General features: G+C 42.0%; 1 protein-coding gene across 1 annotated transcript in view; it reads right to left on the bottom strand.

Moving 5' to 3' along the window:
• The window catches only part of LOC126480734 (uncharacterized), a 182,274-nt gene that overhangs the window by 139,802 nt on the left and 16,496 nt on the right, over positions 1 to 25,976 (bottom strand). The gene's annotated exons all lie outside the window — the stretch shown is intronic.

The raw sequence follows: 25,976 nt of genomic DNA, 5'->3' as shown, positions 1-25,976 counted from the left end.
TACAGAAGAATGCTGAAGATTAGATGGGTGAATCACATAACTAATGAGGAGGTATTGAGTAGAATTGGGGAGAAGAGAAATTTGTGGCACAACTTGACTAGAAGAAGGGATCGCTTGGGGACATATTCTGAGGCATCAAAGGATCACCAATTTAGTATTGAAGGGCAGCGTGGAGGGTAAAATCGTAGAGGGAGACCAAGAGATGAATACACTAAACAGATTCAGAAGGATGTAAATTATAGTGGGTACAGGGAGATGAAAAAGCTTGCACAGTATAGAGCAGCATGCAGGGCCACATCAAACCAGTCTCTGGACTGAAGACCACAACAACAAGAACAATTCTGTAGCCTTACATTCTCGCTTTATGTAAATTCAACACCGCGATTGCGCGGAAGACCACCAATTATATTTGATTATTTATTTAGTTTCTCGTCACAGTTTAACACTAACGTGCCGTGAAACATGCTAATGTTACCCTGCGAGAGGCTTTCAGATTACGACCTTGGGTGAGTATCGGACTATAATTTCTAATTTTGTGAAGTTAACAGGAAAACCAAACGGGCTTTAACCTTGGGAGTTAACAGAAGTGGTAAAATCATAAATTAATTAAAAAATGAACTGTCGCCGGCCTAATTAGGCACATTAATTTGGAAATCAATTTTTGAGAAAATTGGATATTAGTTATTGAAGTTAGATTCCGTGAGATTTCCGTTTGAATAGCAAACAGGATACAAACCGACACAGTGTACTCTGTACTCTGTGTAGCAGCAGTTACCAATAACACACACACACACCAGTAAATTATATGGTGTAAAATTGTGCCGAACTCATACTAATGACAGCCACACTCGAGAGCATTGCTTAATCAAATACTGAAACATCACGGCATGAAGTGCAGAACTAATTACGGACAAGAGGGGCTTCTGTCTTGACTGACGTGTAAAACACAAATCAAGATGAATAACATCTTAAATAAACCGTTTAAGCTCCTCTGCATGCAGCAGTTTTCCTTAGTATCAGTAATAGTTCAATTTTTTCTTAATAGGTGGAGAATAGGATGCGGACCCATAAGCTGGTATAGTTTCACTAGCCAATGATCTTTGATTATTGCAGTAGTAAAAAACTAACTCTAATAGCTAATCATTCACTTAAATTACTTTGCAAGGTAACAAAATTCAACACTGGGATTAATTAACTTCAAAAGGAACCATTCATGATGTGTACCAAAAGAATACTATCTTCGAAAATGTGCATAACTTCACTTCTAAATGTACTACCGTAAATCTGTTCACTAAAGATTTATATGTACTTGAACTTTAATCACCGGTGAAGCAGGTATTCTCGGCAATAATATTTACACAATCTTGCACTGCAAGCCTACGAAACTGTTTTTTATAGTAAACTAAGGATACTTTAGTAAAAAAGCATCTTCACATTTGCGGTATCAGCTTTTAAATAATTAAGGTTTTCACTTTCCTATTAATTGATCTATGAAATACCTTAACAATTTCACTTGAAGTAGTTGATTAATAAAGCATCCAAATGTTATTCTTGCTTTAACTTTTGCTACTCCTTTTACTTTAGGCAATAAATCATTTTTAAACACATGAATGCAAGAATTGTTCATTTAAATCAGGATACTCGGTTTTAGTAGCACTTAGGTGAGGACCCTGTGCAGGTTCGTGATCAGGATTGAAGTTTTGGTTTCGAACACGAATTGACGTTTTATGTGATTATTACTGAAACAACACACTAATTAACTGCTCCATGCCAGTATACATCATGTAACTGAATGTATGAAGTCTGTGAAGCAGTGGCGAAGATTAGTGGCACGCGAAATGACTGTACTCACGGCTCTTGATGTGTGAATGCTCTATGAAATCTCCTCTTGGCGTCGGATTTTCAACATATTAGAGCCATTCCATTATTCCGTAAATCCCAAATAATAGCTAGATCCACATCCGAGGCAAATCCCTTCTAATGCAGCTTCCAACTGCCTCTCTTAGCACCGTGAAGGTGTACTGTGCTAGGGCTAGCCACAAACTGCGTGCCGTTCACACAAAGGAGCAGCTCAGTTCGACCCCCAAACCCACCTTTTACATCGCGCTATGCCACTTCCGTTGCGGAGGGACTTCCCTACAGCGTTTACGTGTTACAAACACAAGTGGTCTAAGCATGAACCAACTTCTAACAAACATACTTTTTTCATAAACATGTTCATATTATAATAATTTAAAATTTCAAAATTTTCTTTCGGTTTTTTCATATATACATTACAAAACTCTAATTTTCTTGCCGTACATCAAAGAGTTCAAACAATACAGAATAAACACTTCATAAATTGCAGATACACTGTTGCATGAAATAAACCTACGCCTAATCGATATAAGTGTTACAACAACTGCACACAAATTCTTTAATGGTGACAGGTTTCGGACAATTCAGTGTAATTGACAAAAGCTTTTATCTGTTCTTAATTAGTAAATTAGCTACGTCGACATAGTATATGCGACGTATTAAAGCACAATTTGTTTTTGGGCGATTTCTGAGAAAACTCCGAAAAATCACGAATTTTGGGTATCAAAGTTATCAATTGTGGGGATGGCCAGTTCTATCATTGATATTCACTGCAAATCGTCGAAATCCTTACCGTATCTTCTTAAGATGATGTTCTCGGGGAACCTCGAAACTTCTTTTCTGTATCATTATTCGTTACCGAATTCCAGAGGTTCGAAGTTACCGTACTTAGGCGCGTGAAAGTTGCAGTTAATATCCGCTCTGAGGCGTAAATGTCGTGTTAACTAACATGGTGAACACAAGAAAAAGGTTCTACGGTCATCTTAAGGAGACTTTGCTTTTAGTCAAGCATTTTTTCTCTCAATAAAACTTTAAACTTTACGACTCTCTGCCTCTGTATAATGGGCACTTCACACCTCAACAAATATTGCCCTAGTGTACCGCAGTAAAAAAAGAAAAAAAGAGGCTAAAACGGGTCTCAACGTGCCTGAAAGATCTTAAAATTAATGTCATTTCTATGTAAAACTGGAAAGACTGCAATTTCATTAAAATAGTTCCAGTAACATTTTCACTCTTTTAAGATACAAATCTTAAGTCGGGCATTTTCGATTATTTGCAATCGACGAGGAAAGTACCAAGAAGAAATCTAAAGCAAATGGTTTACCGTTAACTCTATATTATGTGTGCTGACATGTTGTTTATGTGTGTCAAAATATAAAAAGTGTCGAACCATGTAAATATGTTGTCAAAGCTTTACTGACCTATACAATTCGTGCTACAAACAGCACACCCTGCTGGATCAGGGTAAAGAAGGAAACTCGCAGAAAAATGCTCCTGGCCAAGCCAAAAAAAGGCGAATGTGTTTCTCTTTAAAAGACTCTGACAGAAAAGTGGATAGTGTCGGAAGTTCCATGCGGCGTTTCGCGGATGATGCTGTAGTATACAGAGAAGTTGCAGCATTAGAAAATTGCAGCGAAATGCAGGAAGATCTGCAGCAGATAGGCACTTGGTGCAGGGAGAGGGGCAGCTATATTTGATGATCTCAAAAGGAATCACCATAAAGCCATTCTAGGTATCAAATTAATTATACCCTTGTTAATTAATAATCTTCGTCTACCTAAACGTTCATAAATAATATTGGTTCTGAGCACTATGGGACTTAACATCTATGGTCATCAGTCCCCTAGAATTACTTAAACCTAACTAAACTAAGGACATCACACAACACCCAGTCCATAAATAATATTAGACAAACAAAATAATCCAGAAGAGCATAAACCATGACCAACCATTAAAGAAAGAGAACCCTATTGGGTACTTTATTTGAATCAACAAAATTGAAAATAATAGTATTGTCGATGCTATTGCTTGGAAAATAAAATATTTAATTGATGATTCATTTATCATTATATTTTTATTTCTCGTTAGAAGCTGAATAAATAAAGTAAGTTGGTCTCAAGTCCTATTCAAACTCCAAATCAGGAATTTGATGAAATGGATAGGATCGTTCCTATCATTGATGTTGATAGTAAGAGAAGTTTTGTAGAGTTGTTGGTCATTAAAAAGGAGACCCTTAACACAGACAAATGTAATGTATTGCGAATACATAGAAAGAAGGATCCTTTATTGTATGATTATATGATAGCGGAACAAACACTGGTAGCAGTTACTTCTGTAAAAGATCTGGGAGTATGCGTACGGAACGATTTGAAGTGGAATAATCATATAAAATTAATTGTTGGGAAGGCGCGTGCCAGGTTGAGATTCATTGGGAGAATCTTTAGAAAATGTAGTCCATCAACAAAAGACGTGGCTTACAAAACACTCGTTCGGCCTGTACTTGAGTATTGCTCATCAGTGTGGGATCCGTACCAGGTCGGGTTGACAGAGGGGATAGAGAAGATCCAAAGAAGAGCGGCGCGTTTCGTCACAGGGTTATTTGGTAAGCGTGATAGCGTTACGGAGATGTTTAGCAAACTCAAGTGGCAGACTCTGCAAGAGAGGCGCTCTGCAAGAGAGGCGCTCTGCATCGCGGTGTAGCTTGCTGTCTAGGTTTCGAGAGGGTGCGTTTCTAGATGAGGTATCGAATATATTGCTTCCCCCTACTTATACCTCCGGAGGAGATCACGAATGTAAAATTAGAGAGATTCGAGCGCGCACGGAGGCTTTCCGGCAGTCGTTCTTCCCGCGAACCATACGCGAGTGGAACAGGAAAGGGAAGTAATGACAGTGGCACGTAAAGTGCCCTCCGCCACACACCGCTGGGTGACTTGCGGAGTATAAATGTAGATGTAGATGTAGATGAACCAGCTGCCTCAATCCTTGTTCCACCTTCCTCAACTACGTTTTTGGCATGCCAACGTATTAGAGCCTGTTTTTATGCTGAAAGATAGTAGGAGACAGACAATGACAGTGGAAGAGGGAGGAGAAATGGAAGTGGGAGAGGGAGACAGAGGAGACAGTGATGGTGCTAGGGACCATGTGGCCGTGAAACACTTATGGGAGACTAAGAGAAAGTAGATGCTGTTGTTCAGCGAGAGACAGTCGCAGTAAAAGAGAAAGGTATAGGAAGACACAGAATAATGGGAATGTTTGAAATGAGTAGTGGCAGCCATGGACAGGTGACAGCAGTGCGGGTTCGTGACAGTTAGCGAGTAAACAGTCCGATATTTCAGTAATCATGGATCAGCGGAATGGGCAACAACGTGCGTTAGCCATATAAATGTTTTATAAAAACAATGATAGTTTGGTAGCGGCACAGACGGAGTTTCGACTTTTTTATAATTTAGGACGTCATGATGCCGTTCCGTCAAAACACGCGATAAAATGTTGGATTAATAATTTTGAAGAGACTTGATCTGCCCTCAAGAAGAAACCAACAGGACGACCAAGAAGTGTGCGTTCTCGAGCGAACATTGATGTCGTACGCGAGTCTGTCTTAATGGAGCCCACGGCGTTCAGTTCGTAAGGAAGCAGCAATGGTTGGAATGTCCCGGGAGAATGGTCGCAGAATTCTTCAACTTGATTTAAAATTTTATCCGTACGAACTACTGATGGTGCAACAACTGAAGGACAACGATTACCGGTTACGATTAGGTTCAAATGGCTCTGAGCACTATGGGACTTACCATCTGAGGTCATCAGTCTCCTAGAACTTAGAGCTACTTAAATCTAACTAACTTAAGGACATCACTCACATCCATTCCCGAGGCAGGATTCGAACCTGCGACCTTAGCGGTCGCTAGGTTCCAGACTGGAGCGCCTAGAACCGCTCGGCCACACTGGGCGGCATTTTTAGTATGATACACTGTGCAACTTTAACGGTTTTCTAAAGATAGCTCAGGCAATTAATCGTATTATATTCAACCGCCTCCAAGATCTTAATCAATTCGGTCAAGCTCTGAAATTAATTTACTGTGGGTTATGACTTTCTATTTTTCTATGTTCTTATTTAAAATAAACTCGAATTTGTGAAACATTAAAAAATACGCGAGTGCATACGTGATTTCGGCATACCAAATCATGCCTGCGTTTATTTTAAATACATTATGGAACATTGGGTGCATTGCGACGAATGTGAGTTGGCACCCCATAGACGAAACGTAGGCGGACTTGTAAGTCGAACCACATTTATGGGGCCCATTGAAGTATTTCTAATGCGTAATGTGTGGGTAAATCTTTTCGTGCAGTAGCACGTGGGTGCTCCGGGCAGATACAGACTTTTTTTTTCTTTATTGAGTTTCGATTCCTCCCGAAGGGGTAGGCGGGCAGCAGCTTAGTATGCCGCTCTTCAGCCTACAGAATTTGTTTTAAAAAGATGAAGATAATAATATAGAAACAGGCGATAAAATCGGAGACTTAAATGGTAACATGGCCAAATATCGTGGAACTTAAAACATAGAACAAAGAGTTGATGATGCTAATAAAATACATATGAAGCAGACAGGTAAAATAATAGACAGACAATTAAAAAAAACACAGCGACAGTCTGGTTTCTGTTCGCAAGAGACATAAAATTCACACCCAGCAACAGCATGATTTCTGTTCGCAACACTTTGGAAAGATGAACAACACTGAATATTCACTTGAACACTGCTCTAAAAAGTTGGCACAAATATGACATACCACAGCCGAGGGCAGACGGGGGGAACCTGGACAGATGATGGGAAAGAAAAGGGGGGGCGAAGGAGAGGAAAAACCAAGGGGGGAGGGGGAAAGGAGCCAATGTAGGACGAGGACATAAGAGAAGGGGAGCGGGTGCTGGGCAGACGCAACAGGGAGTGAGGAAAGGCAGAGGAGGGGAATACAAAAGGACTCGGGGGGGGGGGGGGGAGGGGAGAAGGGAGGCAGGGAGAGGTTAGGTGGGGAGAAAACAGGATGGAAGGGGGGGAAGAGGGAGCCCAGGGAAACGACAGAGGAAAGGAGGGGGGTGAGGATCAGAGTTGACAGGAGGGATAAATGGAGGGAGAGAGGGCATGATCTGGGAGGGGGAGTTGACGGAAGCCACCTTGGGAAAGGAGATGAAGGGTGTAGAGATGGAGGGTAGGGGAAACACAACAGTGAAGGTGCGGCAGAGGGTGGGGATGGGAGAGGAGAGGAACAACCATGGGGTGAGGGGGATCAAGGCAGCGGGAGGTGTAGAGTATGCGGATATGCTCGAGGAATAGGAGCGGATGGGAGAAAGGAATGAGGTTGTAGAGGATCCGTGTGGGGGACGGGAGGCGTATACAGAAGGTGAGGAGGAGTGCATGGCGCTCGAGGATCTGGAGGGACTTATAGAATTTGGGGAGGGGGGGGGTCGGATATCCAGGTGGGACTGGCATAACAGAGGATGGGATGTATTAAGGATTTGTAGGTGCAGAGGATGGTGGTGGGGTGCAACCTCAATGTCCAGCCAGAGAGGAGTTTGAGGAGTTGGAGGAAGCTGATACAGAAATTGTGAGCGATTTACAATTTTCATTTTCGGCGAGTTGATGAGGGAGATTTCATCTTATTTCGTCATCCACACCACACGCGCATTCTCATACAATCTGTAAGATCGCAGCGAGAACATCTAAGTCTGTTGTTAAGTATATTGAACAGGATGCTGCTGAATCAGCAGTGTTTACTCTGACCACACACTCTACAGCCACGGCAGTCCCAAAGCCAACCAAGGCAGATAACGTTAGGCTGGCCACCAAAATGCGCCATGCTCGCTCCGGATTTTCCATCACTCGTTGCAAGACCGACGAGCGGTGTTAGCTCGAAGAGGTCGCTGCAAATGGCCACGCTCTCAACGGAGCAAACTATATTCTTCGCACGTCTTTATAAGCCGGCACCATCAACGCTTACGCCAAAAGCATCAGTTACTAGAAGCAACATCTTAGAACCAACTACAGTATTCAGTGCGAATAGCCGTCTAACACAGGAAGTTAAGTGTATTTGCCAGCTTTGGCTGCATGTGAATATTATAAATAAAAGGTTGTAAATATTGTCCATGCAACTGAATGTCTTTATTTTCTGAAATTCAATTTCGATAGTGGCGGTACATTTTTAAAAAAATCCATTGCTGCAATTTCGACTTTTGGTCATTTGCTTAATTGCAGCAGTTATCCACTTGAATATGACTGGTGAAATTTGTACCAATGTACAGTCAACGGCGAACATAGTCATTTAAAAAAATTACAGTACTTTGAATCTGCAGCATATACAAATGTGTACGTCTTTATATATTTAGTACAAATATTTACCTCTTATCCGCCGTCTACAAATGCAGATGCACATACTGTCGCAGTATTGTAAACCGAAACACAGTTTGTTATCAAAGAGATGAAATATTATTCTAGAATGTCTACCAAGTCTTACTTGGAATAACCCAATAAAGATCTATCAAATCCTAACATCTCATTAATTGAATTATTAAAAATAGTAAAAGATAATCAAATGTTTGCCCACCTTAAAACGCGAATACTCTCAAATGTCCTAAATGCGCTTTTGCTTACATGTGGTTTTTATAGCGACAAACGGTAACCACACTAAAAAGTTCAGAGTGCCACACCTAAATACGTCTAACGCCCGTATTACACTATCAAAGCACTTTAACAAATCTTTATAAAAGTTAGCACCAGGGTCAAACTTTTCTAACAGGTATTACAGAAATATTCCAGTACACGATCCAAAATTTTTATAAAACGTCCCTTATAACAGATATTTGACAAAGATGTTTTACAGAATAATATAACCCTAATTAAAATTAAACCATCACACCCGATATATATATATATATATATATATATATATATATATATATATATATATATATGTATGTATGTATGTATGTGTATGCGTGTGTGCGTGTGTGTGTGTTTGTGTGTGTGTGTAACCAGGAGTAGTTGATGAACAAGCTATTGCGCTTTATTGCAATCTCTTCCAGATCTGTTAATTGTATCAGTATTCGTGATGTCAGACATCCCTCGTAGAGACATTTTGTATATTTTACATTTAATTTCCCAGGTACAAAATCAGCTAATTCCATGTCTTCATTACTAAAAGATGGCAGCAAACCTTCAAGGCAAATGATCTTAGGAAAACTTCAAAGAGTTGACAAACGCCACAACTGGATAGCAGCTAGCGACTGCATACAAACGGCACCCCAAATTTCGCGGAAGGGATTAAAAAGATACTTTGCGAGAAAATAGCCTGCACACACGTTGAGAGGAGAAAAGTTACCAGAAATTTACTTGTACTTTCATATGAGAACAGGGGACAGGAATACAGTAGAAGAATGGGTAGCTTTGAGAGATGAAATAGTGAAGGCAATAGAGGATCAAGGAGTTAAAAAGACGAGGGTTTGATGAAGTCTGTGGGTAACGCAACAGATATTGAATTCAGTTTATGAAAGGAGAAAATGTAAAAATGCAGGGAATGAAACTGGTGAAAGGGAATAGAAACGTTTAAAAAATGAGATCGACAGGAAGTGCAAAATGGGTAAGCAAGAATGACTAGAGGAGAAAAGTAAGGATATACAAGCATACTTCACTAGAGGAAGGTAGATGCCGCATACAGCACAATTAGAGACCTTTGGAGAAAAGAGAACTACCCGTATGAACATCAAATGCTGCGATGGAAAACTATTCCTAAGCAAAGAAGGCAAAGCAGAACCGTGGAAGGAGCATTTAGTGGGTTTATGCAAGGGCGATGTAATTGAGGGCCATATTATGGAAATGGAAGAAGACGTAGATGAAGATGAGATGGGAGGTACGGTACTGCGTGAAGAATTTGACAGAGCCCTGAAAGACCAAAGTTGAAACAAGGCCCCAGGAGTAGACAACATTCCGCTTCAACTACTGATAGCCTTGGGAGAGCCAGCCTAAGCAAAACTCTTCCATCGAGTGAGGAAGACGTATGAGATAGGCGAAATACCTTCAGACTTAAGGAATAATTAATAATTCCAATTCCAAAGAAATCAAGTGCTGACGTGTGAAAATTACCGAATTACCAGATTAATAAATCACGGCTGCAAAATACTAACACGAATTCGTTACAGAAGAATGGAAAATCCGAGAGAAGCCGACCATGGGGAAAATCAGTTTGAATTCCGGAGAAATGCCGGAGCATACGAGGGAATACTGATCCTACGACTTCTCTTAGAACATACGCTAAGGAAAGACAAACCTATGTTTATAGGATTTGCATACTCACAGAAAACTTTTGTCAATGTTGACTCGAATACTCTCTTTCAAATTCTAAAGGTGGCAGAGGTAAAATGCAGGGAGAGAAAGGCAATTTACAATTTCTACAGAAACCAGGTGTGAGTTATAAGAGTCGAGGGGCACGAAAGGGAAGCAGTGATTGAGATGAGACTGAGAGATGGTTGTATCCGATCCCTGGTGTTATTCCATCTGTATATTGAACAAGCAGTAAAGGAAACAAAAAAAAATTTGGAATAGCACTTAAAGTCCAGGGAGAAGAAATAAAAACTTTGAGGTTTGCTGATGACATTGTAATTCTAAGAGAGACAGCAAAAGACTTGGAAGAGTAGTTGAACAGAATGGACAATGTCTTGAAAGGAGGATATAAGATGAACATCAACAAAAGTAAAATGACGATAATGGAATGTAGTGGAATTAAATCAGTTGATGCTGAGGGAATTAGATAAGCAAGTGAGATACTTAAGGTGGTAGATGAGTTTTGCTATTTGGGCAGCAAAATAACTGATTATGTTCGAAGCAGAGAGGTTATAAAATCTATACTGATAATTGGAAGAAAAGCGTTTCTAAAATTTTTAACATCGAACATAGATTCAAGTGTCAGGAAGTCTTTCCTGAAGGAATTTGTGTGGAGTGTTGCCATGTATGGAAGTGAAACAAGGACGATAAACAGTTTAGACTCGAAGAGAATATAAGCTTTTGAAATCTGATGCTACAGAAGAATGTTGAAGATTAGATGGGCGGATCATGTAACTAATGAGAAGGTGTGAATAGAATTGGGTAGAAGAGAAGTTTCTGGCACAACTTGACAGCAAGAAGGGATCGATTGGTAGGACAGTTTCTGAGGCATCAAGGGATCACCACTTTAGTACTGGAGGGAAGCGTGGCGGGCGGGGGTGGGGGAGGGAGTTAAAAATCGTAGAGGGAGATCAGGAGATGAATACAGTAAGGAGATTCTGATGGAAGCAAGTTGCAGTTGGTATTCGGAGATGAAGGGGCTTGCACAGGATAGAGTTGCATCAGACCAGTCTTTGTACTGAAAACAACAACAACAACAATTACATGTAAGCTGTAGATAGATGTAGATACTTGCTGTTGACATTGTTCTAACGTATGACAGAACACATTGGCACCTAACATACCGTTACCGTATTTTGTCTCAATCGCTCTCATCACTGCCAGTACTGGTATTCACTTCATCACTATCATTATCACTCTCAGTCTCACCCTCACACCTCATTTTCTTCGTTGTCTTCCCACATTACATCATCCTCGCTGTCATCCAGCGCATTCGATAGGCTGTATTTCTTGAAATCCTTGATGATGGAGTCTGACGATATGGAGGACAAGGAAGGATGAGTCCACTCTCACATAAGGCTGACTTATGACTTCTTAACTTTACCAGGCGGTGTAAGGGCGTGGTCTTCTTCCACGAGGCGATCTAAATTCTTTTTCTGAGATTGTTCTTCAACGGATTATTTACGGTCGAATCTAGCTCTGTAGTTTTGAAATTCCGTCAGGTATTACGACAAGGACTGTCTTTTGTGCAGCAAGTTTATCTTTTACTTCATGGGTTAGATCTCCCTTAAAAGCATCAAAAACTGTCGTGGCTCTTCTAACAAGCAGTGCCCCAGGTCTGTGATTCCAAAGAGTAGTCAGCAAGCCATCAATCAGATGTGTTGCCACACTTTCCTGAGTTCTTGCAGGGCGCACACTGGCACCGAGCTGTTGCAGCCAATTCTTCCTTCTCTGACTGCATTTCCTTCACCTCGCCCGCCCTCACTATCCTTGCTCCTCCCCGTTGCCACTTCCGTCCCCTCTCCGGGTGTTCTGATTAATGTCGACATGGCTGTCCACCTGGTTTCCTGTATTGGTTGCACTTTTGTTCTTTTTGCCAGTTCTTTAATCCTTACTGGCGTTTAGATCCCCACTTGAGGTTTGACCTCTTCAAAATTTCCTGTTTTTAGTGTGAGCCATATTGAGAAGAACTCCCTCCCTAGCATCTACAGTATGGATTACTCTCCCCCCTTCTTTCCTCTCTCCCTTTCCCACTGTAGCCCCCTTCCACCCTGCTAGGTCACCAACTCGTATAGCCAATCCATGTGGTGGGGCTGTTATGTACCCATATGGCTGAGCCCCTGACAACACAGGGGTCACACTATTGATACCTGAGCTGCTCCCTCCCCATGTATGCCAAGAAGTAGTTGCTTGTCTTCTTCTAAACTCCTGGCAATGGCCACCAAGCCAGACGGCCCTTGCTGTGGCTGGGTGACACCTGTGAGGAGAGCTCCTGGCCTGAGCGGTTAGTATCAGGGCGGACGCTTGGCGCATGAAGCATATTAAACTGTAAAAATCTGGTCATTCTCAAACAGGTCTCTCTTCGAATGGTGAAGGATCATTGAATGCTGCTTCGTATGACACCTGGCAACCTTCCCTTCCCTGGCTACACCATGGGAGGAGGGCCAGCCTCGCCATCTTGGGATGAAACTTTTCTCCGTTACCTCATCTGTACTATGACAGATGGGGACACATTCACCGCCACAAAGCCATTGTTCTTCATTGAAAATATTGAGGACAATATGGCACTTTCTCTGCTATCGATCTCACGGAAACCTCCCCTGCCCTTGTGGCTTCCCTACATTGGTCATCCCATGACGATCTTTGTAACAGTGACCACTTTCTGGTGTTTCTATCGTTCCCCTGCTGCCGCCAGGCTGGCAGACCCTCATGTTGGGCCTTCTGCAGGGCCAATTGGACTTTATATATGTCTGCAGTGCACTTTGACACCTCGCTCTCGAATTCCATTGATGCAGTCGTGCAAGGCATCTCTGATACTACTCTTCATGCTGCTTACACAGCTGTCCCCCTATCCACAGGTCCCCCTCGTCGTCGATCGGTACCGTGGTGGACCAAGGATGTCGCAGTCGTTGTCCAGAACCGCCGACGGGCGCTGCAGCTATTTAAATGACACCCTTCACAGACGAAACTCCTCGCTTTTAAGTGTCTCCATGCTAAGGCTCGTTACCTTATTAAGTAGAGTAAAAAGGAATGCTGGGAGCGTTGTTTCTTCCCTGGCGTCTTATTCCTCTTCATTGTAGGTTTGGTCAAAACAGACTTTGCGACAGCATCGTCGTCCTCTTTCTATCCTACTACCTTTCTCTGGCAGAAATGCAGAGTTAAACAGACACCCATCTGTTTCATACCACACCACGATGAGCCCTATAGTGCATCCTTCACTGAATGGGAATTGGTGCAGGCTCTTAGCTCTTCATGAGACACAGCCCCATGCCTGGATTCGATCCAAAACCAGATGATCCAACACTTGTCCGCTACCCAGAGACTCCTCAGGGCCTTCAACCACATTTGTCTTACAGGTGCTTTCCTGTCTCAATGGCTAGACAGCATAGTTATCCCCATCCTAAAGCCCGGGGTAAACCCAATACCTCTATACAGCTACCGCCAAATTAGCCTGACGAATGTACTTTGTAAACTGTTCGAAAGGATGGTCAGCGTCAGCTTATGTTGAGTACTCGAATCTCAGGGCCTTTTGTCCCCATATCATTGTGGCTCCCAGGCAGGGCAATCTCCAACTGACCATTTACTCCGATTGGAATCAGCTATCCGACAGGCCTTTACTCACTGCCAGCACCTTGTCTCAGTCTTCTTTGACCTTCATATGGCATTTGACATGGCTTGGCGCCGCCACATTTAGTTACCCTCCACGACTGGGGCTTCTGTGGTCTCCTTCCGATTTTTATCTGCGAGTTTTTATCTCACCGGCTCTTCCGGGTTCGAGTTGGCACTTCGCTCAGTGCCCATCAGACTCAGGAGAATGGTGTCCCACAGGATTCTGTGCTAAGTGTCACACTCTTCCTCACTACCATCAATGGGCTTATGACCTCTGTTGGGCCTGTGGTTACCCCAGCATTGTACGTCGATGATTTTTGCATCTGGTGCAACTCCCACTCGGTAGCATCTGCTGAGTGCCAGCTCAAAGGCGCCATCTGACGGGCCTCTGCGCCCATGGCTTCCAGTTTTCTCCGTCCAAAACGCGTGTTATGCATTTTTGTCGTCGATCCAAAGTACACCCATATCCAGAACTTTATTTAGGCAACCAGCTGCTCGATATTGTAGCACAGTCCCGTTTCTTGGGCTTAATTTTTGATAACAAGCTGACATGGCTGCCCCACATTCGCTACCAAACGACTACATGTATGTGGAAGCTTAATGCTCTCCGCCTCGTGGCCCACACATCTTGGGGTGCAGACTGTTCCACTCTTCTCCATCTTTACCGTGCTCTGGTCTTGTCCAGACTAGATTATGGTAGTCAAGTTTATGGCTCAGCACTCCTTCCAATTTAAAACTCCTTGAATTTGTCCATCATTGTGGGGTGCATCTGGCTATTGGTGCCTTTCACACTGGTCATGTTGATAGTGTCCTCGCAGAAGCAGGGATTCCCCCTCTACACATTCGACAGAGCCAACTCCTTGTTTCTTACGCAATGGCCATTCGCCAATTACCTGATCACCCTGTGTACCCTGTGCTCTTCGCCAATGAGGGGTGTCTCCAAAAATGGTTCAAATGGCTCTGAGCACTATGGGACTTAACAGCTGTGGTCATCAGTCCCCTAGAACTTAGAACTACTTAAACCTAACTAACCTAAGGACATCACACACATCCATGTCCGAGGCAGGATTCGAACCTGCGACCGTAGCAGTCGCGAGGGGTGTCTCCCTCCTAAGACCCATCCATGGGTGGGATTGCCAGTTGCCACGTGTCTCATGTCCCTCTGTCAGGATCTCCACTCATTGGACTGCAGCCCGTGTCTTTCCTCCCATACCCCTGGCCCTTGGATTGTACCTAGACCAAGGATTAGACCGATCTATTCCAGGGCCCTAAGGTCTCTGTCGCTCCAGTGGTTTTCTGGCGTCTTGTATGTGCCATCCTTGCAGAGTTTCAGGGTGCTTCCATCTTTTCCACTGATGGTTCTAAGACAATCTATAAGGTGGGATACATTTTCATGTCTCCTACTGGCTTCGAACACCATTTATTGCTGGGATCATGTAGTGTGTTCACAGTAGAGCGTCTAACCATTCACAGGGCCCACCTTTTTGTTTCTCAGGCCTCCCTCCACAGTATTTTAATTTATTCACATTCATGAGCAGCCTGCAGGCTATCGACTGATGCTACTCTCGTCACCCTTTGGTCTCTGCCTGTTCAGTCGTCTTTCTCTGGATCCCAAGTCATGTGGCCATCCCAGGGAATGAACTGGCTTACCGTTTGGCTAGAGAAGTAGATACTTACCCCCCATTTACTTTCATGATTCCAGCTACGGATCTACGTCAAATCTATCTTTTCCAAAAGTGGAATACCATCTGGAGCGCTACTGCTAATAGTACTAAACTCCGCACAATCAAGGAGTCTACTGCAGTTTGGCGCTCTTCCTTCCACTCCTCTCGGAAGGAGTCCACTGTTTTATGCTGTTTACACATTGGTCATACCTGGCCCATCCATTGTTTCCTTCTACGTAACGACCAACCCCCACAATGTGGTTGTGGAGCCAGACTGACGATATCACATGTATTGGTGGAATGTCCACTTCTTTCAGCCCTTCGTGTTAAGTATAGTCTTCCCGATTCCTTAAACTTAATATTAACAGACGATCCGCAGATCGTTGAACTGGTCCTCAGTTTCCTCTGTGAAAGTGGTTTTTATTTCCGGTTGTGGTTGGGACTTCTTTTACAGTCTTCTCGGTCTGTGACCCCATGACCACCCCTCTTTTTTCCAGTTTTTAGATTTGATCTCACCTTTTATGGCTTTACTGTGTGTGTTTAATGTTCATTATTTTATGATCTGACTCCTCTGACTGGATCCGTCCACTTTTAGCAGACCCTCTTTCTTCTGTGACTCACTTCGGAATCGCGGGACTGATGACCTCGCCGTTTGGTTCCATAACCCCTCTCAATTAATCAAGTAGATGCGTTGTGATCCATCCCTTTTCTTTGCAGCGAGTCGCTAGGATCTTTCTTTGAGCATAGTTTTTCTCTGCACAGTGAAATAAAGGGTAAAATTCTACGATCCACCGTAACAGGTACCGTCGCATACAGCTTTTCTCATTTCCGGTTCCTGTTGACGGGAAATGTTTAGCCGCCTCCCTGTCTATCGTCGCATTGCTTGGCATGTCAAAAAATACTGCCATTTCCTCAGCATTGGAATCTGATGAAAAGGGGATGAGTGACATTTTCGCAACTGGGTAACTTACAGTTGGAAGTTAACCCGTGTCTCCTCGAAATCTGCTGACATTCTCTGTTCTAGTGCAGCGTGTCGTTGAAAAGCAAGGGCATTTCTCCGCATACATAAACAACACTAACCAATACTCGCACACAATTATCCTTGTGGCCCTTTTAAGACTCCTATGATTTCCAAGGTCTCCAGTTGGATGTTTTCTCTTGGAATGGACATCCCATCTCTTCTTTTACACTGTACATACGAAAGAACCTTAGCTTCAAGTTCGGGATATTTGCCACATTTCGGTCCCCTGAATGATTTTCTTATTGAAGCGGGGATCTATTTTTCTTCTGAAGCAACTAGATTCGTCCATTCCATACTTTTTTCTCTCTGTTGGTGTGGTTTTGGCATAACGCACGACTATTAAATCTGAAGCTTGCGCTGTATGCGTCGAATTCCATGGTTCGACGATACTTCTCGCTCTAAATGGTCGTTTACATCGGCACAAATTACGCTTTGTTATACGCATTGTTGCCAGTGTCCAACTGAAACTGGTTTATAAATTACCGAAAAAGTGTTGGTTGATCTATACAATGTTAACACAAATGAAATACAGGTAAAAGTCTTCATTTCTGCGCAATAAAATGCAGTGCCGCCAGCTTCGGTTCAGAAGCAAGTTGTATTGTGGTAGATTAGCGTATCTTTTTACGACAAAGGTATATAAAAAGAAGGCTTACAGGATATAAGCCGCACCCTAACCTTACAAGGATGAACTTTGATAAAAAGTGCGGCGTGTGCGTGTGTATTTGTGCTTGTGTGTGTGTGTGTGTGTGTGTGTGTGTGTGTGTTGTGGAAGTGGAACATATACAAAACGAATGTTGGTTTTTCGCCAGCACAGACCTCATAATGGTCAAGAATCTGCGTGAGGAAACATCCAGTCGCTACTTGCTACCCAGCTGTGACGTCTGCCAGCTCCTTGAATTTTTGCTTAGATCACTTGCATTCCCGTCAGTGGAAAGCGTATCTTCCTATCTACAAGGCTCTGTCCATGGGTATTTTTGTTTTCATAACTTTCAATGCTAGATGCCATCTTATAGTAAAGGAAACGCGTAATTAGCTGATTTAGTGCCTGTGAAATTAAATGTAAGACATGTAGAATGTTTCTGCACGGAGAACTTGACATGATTAGCACGAAATCAGACACAATTCGCAGATATGGAAGAGGTCGAAATAACGTTCAGTAGCTTGTGCGCCAACTACTCCTGCTATAACACATGAGAGTTTGACGCTCGTTGCCACCTCTGGATCTCTTACGTCTTCAAAAATAATGCTTGTACACTTCACACAGTGGAAACTTGTCACAACGAAGCAAAATCCTAGAAACGTAGCTCGTTATATTTATTGCTTAAGCGTCGCCTTGCCGTAGGGTAGTTGTAGGACATAAGGGGTCTCAAAAGTCATATGGTGAGTGCAGAACTTTTATTTAATATAATCAAGTTATCAGTTGCAATGTTTTGAAAAGCAATGTTTTGAAAAGCAATGTTTTGAAAGCTGAAGCAAACTGAAATTAAATTACTTTAAACTCTGTGGGATTCTATTTTAACAGAAGACTGTAGGAAGCAAAATGAAAAAAAATTTTCATATCTGGGCAGCTCAAAAAAGCAAGTTAAATTAGAGAATATTTAGTATAGCTAACTGTGCATTCAGGATGCCTGAAAAATGAGTTAAATGTGAGCTGCTCAGAGGATTATGCGACTTACATTCTTAAAGTACAACGACAGATCTCGCTCCCCACCCTCACCCCCCTCCGCCCCCACCAAAGCACCATATGGGAGCTACAGGTCCCCACAGTTCCCAAGTTCCAGCCGGAGGAAAGACTGAATGCTGCTCCCAATCAGTCGAACAAATATTTTCCGTTTTCATGTAAAAGCAGCGGAAAAACAGAAACTTCCCGCTCAAACCCTGCAAAAAGCATCATTATGATTCATGAGGTTAGTACTGGCTTCAAACCGTCTCTCGACAGGGCAACACTGACTGCGTCACATCTGGAGAAATTAATTTGGGTTGGACGATCCACAATTTTGGACGGAAGAAACGAGCGTTCTTATACCAGGGAAGCACCAGAAAATGGCTTCCTGTTTGCTGTGTGGAGAGAAAGTCGAATATCATCTCGAGCATCCTCAGGGGAAAGGCGTGGCAACCGGTGGTATCCGTGCCTGTGGCAAGGGATCAGTACCAGGAAATCTCCACAAGAAGCATTTTGGGAAACATGACCGTTCCCGTGGATAGTGGGTTTAGGCTTTTCACCGTGTCTCAATAGCAGTGAAAGAGCTATAGAAACACTGTGAAAAGCTATCTACCGTCTTTAAGGGACAGTTGAGCCCTTCAGACCCACAACCTTCTGACGAGAAATCGAATACTAGGCACTCCCAGCAATACATACCAAGGTCACACATTAACTATAGCATAATCATGACAGAGCTGAAACAAAATCGCAATGTGATGTGTGGCAGTCACATCGCGTCACCCCTTCGTCTATGCTCAAAAAGGAGTAAAATTCCCATCTGATACAACAACGTTCGTTTGCCGCTCTAGAAATCCCTAGAACAAATTGACCGATATAACCAAACAGAAGTAAAGATGAGGAGCCTTTGCAGTCAAGATATTTCCCCTTGCAAGACATCTTGTTCTCTGCATGACTTACACAACAAAGAATGAGAAATTTCAAGATGGTGAGGGTGTTTACACCAACTCAGATTATGTACTTAGGCAAACTTGTAAACAACACAAATACAGGTTGGTGTATAATTCTAGCTCACATACGAACTAAAGTTGAGACTTATTAACTTCCCATTATGAAATGACAGTGCAGTGCTTGATTTCATAGATATATTAGAATTTATGAAACTTGTATGAATGATTATACAAAAATCTAAGAGTAACATAAAGGTGGCGTAGATGAAAATTCCGCCTCTCGGAAATTGATGCTGAAACGAACCTTACAATGTTTTAAACCATTTCAATTAAGTTCTTTGTCCAACCTGAATTGACCATTGATCAAATTTTTTAATAATTGCAAAAACAAAGTCAGGACTCAATTCCAGGATCGATGGTAAATGGAAAAATTACTTGACTCAGCTGCGGCGAATCATTAACACCGAGAGTAGTACAAACTGCCTGCGAGAACTGGACGTTCCGTGCTACTGACGCATCTCTCTGGAATAAGTAACCAAAGATGTATATTTGAGGACTCGGTGTGAAGCGATTACAGAGATCGGACGTGTTTTATGTTGGAGAGATTTTGCTACTGTTGTGAGACGCCAGTATGCTTCATTGTGAATGTTTAGTTAGTCGATGGCAGAATAAACAAATTCAAGAAAATAATTCGCAGTCAAGGTGTGTATTTAGCAATTTATAAAAGAATTGACAAACATTCTTCAGATATCACGAGACTTAGATCGATCGGAGGTGCAGTGTGGAATGATGGTGCGAGCCTGCATCTTTTCACGGTCAATATTCTTCGAGAGAATATCTCAGAAGCAATAAACTTCTCGTTGATAAAAAAGTTGGACACATCAATCCACGCGCATCACACAACATAGCACCTAGTTGTACCGAACGATCTTCGTAGCGAAATAAACATTTTAGAGATTTCAGGTAGAGCAGTTCCGATGAGGACTATCAGCGAGATAGACGCTGCGTGACATGTATCTAGCTCCCCTGTGGTATTTAAAACCAAAGACTTATATTCTTTAGCTTTTAAAATACTGAAGCTAATACCTAAATAAAACCACTGGAAATAATAACTAAAAATACCAAAAATAAATAAGAAGCAGAGAATTTTCATAAACAAATTTCTTAAATAAATAATTTAATTAAAATGTAATAAAATGGTCTACATAAATGTTTTTCCCCATTTACTGGGATGTCATAACGTTACAGTAAAATTTGTTTGTATAATGACTACAAAACTAAAACCTAAACATAATTATATTTCTGGCAGAACTGATGGTTTGAAAAGGGCAGTCATGCCACAGTAAAAGTGTCTTTACATCCTTGTGAGTCTATAATTAACAGAAGGTAATGCGAATATAGGTGTTTCTGCATCAGAAAATGTCTATTAAATGAGTGTGCTACTGAGTTAACCCCCCATGAACCATAGACCTTGCCGTTGGTGGGGAGGCTTGCGTGCCTCAGCGATACAGATGGCCGTACCGTAGGTGCAACCACAACGGAGGGGTATCTGTTGAGAGGCCAGACAAACATGTGGTTCATGAAGTGGGGCAGCAGCCTTTTCAGTAGTTGCAGGGGCAACAGTCTGGATGATTGACTGATCTGGCCTTGTAACATTAACCAAAACGGCCTTGCTGTGCTGGTACTGCGAACGGCTGAAAGCAAGGGGAAACTACAGCCGTAATTTTTCCCAGGGAAATGCAGCTTTACTGTATGATTAAATGATGATGGCGTCCTCTTGGGTAAAATATTCCGGAGGTAAAATAGTCCCCCATTCGGATCTCCTGGCAGGGACTACTCAAGAGGACGTCGTTATCAGGAGAAAGAAAACTGGCGTTCTACGGATCGGAGCGTGGAATGTCAGATCCCTTAATCGGGCAGGTAGGTTAGAAAATTTAAAAAGGGAAATGGATAAGTTAAAGTTAGATATAGTGGGAATTAGTGAAGTTCGGTGGCAGGAGGAACAAGACTTTTGGTCAGGTGAATACAGGGTTATAAATACAAAATGAAATAGGGTAATGCAGGAGTAGGTTTAATAATGAATAAAAAAATAGGAGTGCGGGTTAGCTACTACAAACAGCATAGTGAACGCATTATTGTGGCCAAGATTGACACGAAGCCCACGTCTACCACAGTAGTACAAGTTTATATGCCAACTAGCTCTGCAGATGACGAAGAAATTGAAGAAATGTATGACGAGATAAAAAAAATTATTCAGGTAGTGAAGGGAGACGAAAAGTTAATAGTCATGGGTGACTAGAATTCGTCAGTAGGAAAAGGGAGAGAAGGAAACATAGTAGGTGAATATGGATTGGGGGGAAGAAATGAAAGAGGAAGCCGCCTTGTAGAATTTTGCACAGAGCATGACTTAATCATAGCTAACACTTGGTTCAAGAATCATAAAAGAAGGTTGTATACCTGGAAGAATCCTGGAGATACTAAAAGGTATCAGATAGATTATATAATGGTAAGACAGAGATTTAGGAACCACGTTTTAAATTGTAAGACATTTCCAGGGGCAGATGTGGATTCTGACCACGATCTATTGGTTGTGAACTGCAGATTGAAACTGAAGAAACTGCAAAAAGGTGGGAATTTAAGGAGAAGGGACCTGGATAAACTGAAAGAACCAGAGGTTGTAGAGAGTTTCAGGGAGAGCATAAGGGAACAATTGACAGGAATGGGGGAAAGAAATACAGTAGAAGAAGAATGGGTGGCTCTGAGGGATGAAGTAGTGAAGGCAGCAGACGATCAAGTAGGTAAAAAGACGAGGACTAATAGAAATCCTTGGGTAACAGAAGAAATATTGAATTTAATTAATGAAAGGAGAAAATATAAAAATGCAGTAAATGAAGCAGGCAAAAAGCAATACAAACGTCTCAAAAATGAGATCGACAGGAAGTGCAAAATGGCTAAGCAGGGATGGCTAGAGGACAAATGTAATGATGTAGAGGCCTATCTCACTAGGGGTAAGATAGATACTGCCTACAGGAAAATTAAAGAGACCTTTGGAGATAAGAGAACGACTTGTATGAATATCAAGAGCTCAGATGGAAACCCAGTTCTAAGCAAAGAAGGGAAAGCAGAAAGGTGGAAGGAGTATATAGAGGGTCTATACATGGGCGATGTACTTGAGGACAATATTATGGAAATGGAAGAGGATGTAGATGAATATGAAATGAGAGATACGATACTGCGTGAAGAGTTTGACAGAGCACTGAAAGACCTGAGTCGAAACAAGGCCCCCGGAGTAGACAACATTCCACTGGAACTACTGACGGCCCTGGGAGAGCCAGTGCTCACAAAACTCTACCATCTGGTGAGCAAGATGTATGAAACGGGCGAAATACCCTCAGACTTCAAGAAGAATATAATAATTCCAATCCCAAAGAAAGCAGGTGTTGACAGATGTGAAAATTACCGAACTATCAGTTTAATAAGTCACAGCTGCAAAATACTAACGCGAGTTCTTTACAGTCGAATGGAAAAACTGGTAGAAGCGGACCTCGGGGAAGATCAGTTTGGACTCCGTAGAAATGTTGGAACACGTGAGGCAATCCTAACCTTACGACTTATCTTAGAAGAAAGATTAAGAAAAGGCAAACCTACGTTTCTAGCATTTGTAGACTTAGAGAAAGCTTTTGACAATGTTAACTGGAATACTCTCTTTCAAATTCTGAAGGTGGCAGGGGTAAAATACAGGGAGCGAAAGGCTATTTCAAATTTATACAGAAACCAGATGGTAGTTATAAGAGTCGAGGGGCATGAAAGGGAAGCAGTGGTTGGGAAAGAAGTGAGACAGGGTTGTAGCCTCTCCCCGATGTTATTCAATCTGTATATTGAGCAAGCAGTAAAGGAAACAAAAGAAAAATTCGGAGTAGGTATTAAAATTCATGGAGAAGAAGTAAAAACTTTGAGGTTCGCCGATGACATTGTAATTCTGTCAGAGATAGCAAAGGACTTGGAAGAGCAGTTGAACGGAATGGACAGTGTCTTGAAAGGAGGATATAAGACGAACATCAACAAAAGCAAAACGAGGATAATGGACTGTAGTCAAATTAAATCGGGTGATGCTGAGGGAATTAGATTAGGAAATGAGACACTTAAAGTAGTAAAGGAGTTTTGCTATTTAGGGAGTAAAATAACTGATGATGGTCGAAGTAGAGAGGATATAAAATGTAGACTGGCAATGGCAAGGAAATCGTTTCTGAAGAAGAGAAATTTGTTAACATCGAGTATAGATTTAAGTGTCAGGAAGTCGTTTCTGAAAGTATTTGTATGGAGTGTAGCCATGTATGGAAGTGAAACATGGACGATAACTAGTTTGGACAAGAAGAGAATAGAAGCTTTCGAAATGTGGTGCTACAGAAGAATGCTGAAGATAAGGTGGGTAGATCACGTAACTAATGAGGAGGTATTGAATAGGATTGGGGAGAAGAGACGTTTGTGGCACAACTTGACTAGAAGAAGGGATCGGTTGGTAGGACATGTTTTGAGGCATCAAGGGATCACAAATTTAGCATTGGAGGGCAGCGTGGAGGGTAAAAATCGTAGAGGGAGACCAAGAGATGAATACACTAAGCAGATTCAGAAGGATGTAGGTTGCAGCAGGTACTGGGAGATGAAGAAGCTTGTACAGGATAGAGTAGCATGGAGAGCTGCATCAAACCAGTCTCAGGACTGAAGACCACAGCAACAACAACAACAACTGAGTTAACGAAACATCGCGTTATTCTGGTTGCACATGACAAAAAAGGAAACTTATTTCTCGAAGTAGGATGCTGATCTGCTACAAATAGCGTAGCAGATTTGAGCACGAGTGGTTCCCTTTATATGGTGGCTTTTGCCACATATTTCATTTACACTTCGCTAAACTTCATTGTACTGCGGTCAATTTAAAATTGACTCACAGAAAAACGACGACTTTCCCAGGTGTGTACAGTACAACAAATAAAACATATTTGTTTGAGTACGAGCTCAATAGCAACGGAATCTTATCAGAGTTGCATCGCAAGACGCTTCTCGAACATTGCTCTGTGGTGGTTCAAGGTCTGCTGGTAGCTGTTGAGGATAAACGCCCATGTCAATGCGGAAAACAAAGCAATAAAGATCTGTGCATGTTCCAGCTGTACCCTTAGAAATCCCACTCGGGCTGTGAGTTGATTAAGCGGCCGTTAACTAGCGAATTTCGTAGAAACATACATTTGTACATCATCACATTATAATCTTATGATACTAGCATGAAAGTTTTTGACCATATATGATTTTTAAAAGAATGCTGATCTGTGTGACCGTGCAAAATGAAGAAAAAATTTTAATATTTAATAACATATATAAATTTACTTTTTGAGAGGCAGAGTAATTCAGAAACAAAGTCCTATATAAACATAAGTGCAGGACCTTTTCAGTTCTCTCTTTCAAATCTATATAAAATAAAAACGGTACTCCCAAAATATTAAACATAAATTTTAAGGTGCTACTCAGTTTATTAGTCTAAGGCAAAAGTATTGGTAATAAGTGCACTAATCACAGGACGTGCATTGAAGGTGGTGAAATTTATCTTCAAACAACATATTTTATCCGTCATAGCTACCATGGCACAGAGGAAGACAATCTCTATAAGGTCAAGACCGCTCAGAGCTCTCTTCGCAAAAACTGGCGGCTGTCAGTAGAAAACTGTCTCCATCTAACACCCCACGGCACTTATTCTCAGCTGGCGATAGGTCATATATCTCGAATTATAGTCTGCAGTGTGTCCTCTTAGTACTCAGAAAATCAAATTCCATAAATCTTTCACGTTATCTCACACACATCAGTAAATCCAGCCCAAGCCTTCAAAACTCAATGGAAGTAGGTGAGGCTGAGGTCTTCGCAAGAGAAAAAGATAAACACGGTATGCTTGGACACTATCAAACAAGATGACACACCATAGCTTCCATAGAAAATTTAAAGATGAACGATACGTCGCATGACGGTGCCCCTTTTTTGTCGTATCCCGACATCCTGAAAGGGATAAGCATATACTGACTGCTCTCGCCAACACCTCTGGCTTCCCGTTGCCGCACTGTTTCATCTGTACCATGCGAAAAACAGACGTTACATTCCTGTTCATGAAGATGCGTTTGCGGTGGAAAGGTAAATAAAAAAATAGATTGCGTGTGTGCTCACGTGCTCAAGTTTCATTGTCAAAAAAATGTGTGTGAAATCTTACGGGACTTAACTGCTAAGGTCATCAGTCCCTAAGCTTACACACTACTTAACCTAAATTATCCGAAGGACAAACACACACACCCATGCTCGAGAGAGGACTCGAACCTCCGCCGGGACCAGCCGCACAGTCCATGACTGCAGCGCCTTAGACCGCTCGGCTAATCCCTCGCGGCATTGTCAATTCACTAGGCGTGTCTCGTACTGATACACTTTACAATCAAAAAACGAGTACGTCACTTCACTGCTGCAGTGTTTAACAATAACTCAGTATTGTTCCACATGACCATCAGTGCACAGAACTATTAACCGAAAACGGTAGGGTACACATGAAACCACAGTAAGCCTCATTACCAACACAGATGCTGTGGCTGATGTACATATGTGCAACAGCATTCTCCTTCACAGCATACTGAACATAGTACAGCAATCACCACTTTCAGGTTAGGAAAACAGTACTGAAATTGTTTATGTCTAAACGTTCTAGTCTGGAAGAGAACAAAAATGAAAATCTACTGATTTTGCTTTGGAGCTGGATCTCGGATGTCTACAATCTCCACTGTTCCGTTCTCGTGTTCACCTGACTGGCCTTTCCCGGTATTT

The sequence above is a fragment of the Schistocerca serialis genome, chromosome 5 (genome assembly GCF_023864345.2).
Source record: "Schistocerca serialis cubense isolate TAMUIC-IGC-003099 chromosome 5, iqSchSeri2.2, whole genome shotgun sequence".
NCBI classification, from domain to species: Eukaryota; Metazoa; Arthropoda; class Insecta; order Orthoptera; family Acrididae; genus Schistocerca; species Schistocerca serialis.
The sequence above is the reverse complement of the archived record's forward strand: the minus strand, read 5'-3'. Positions and strand labels throughout refer to the sequence as shown.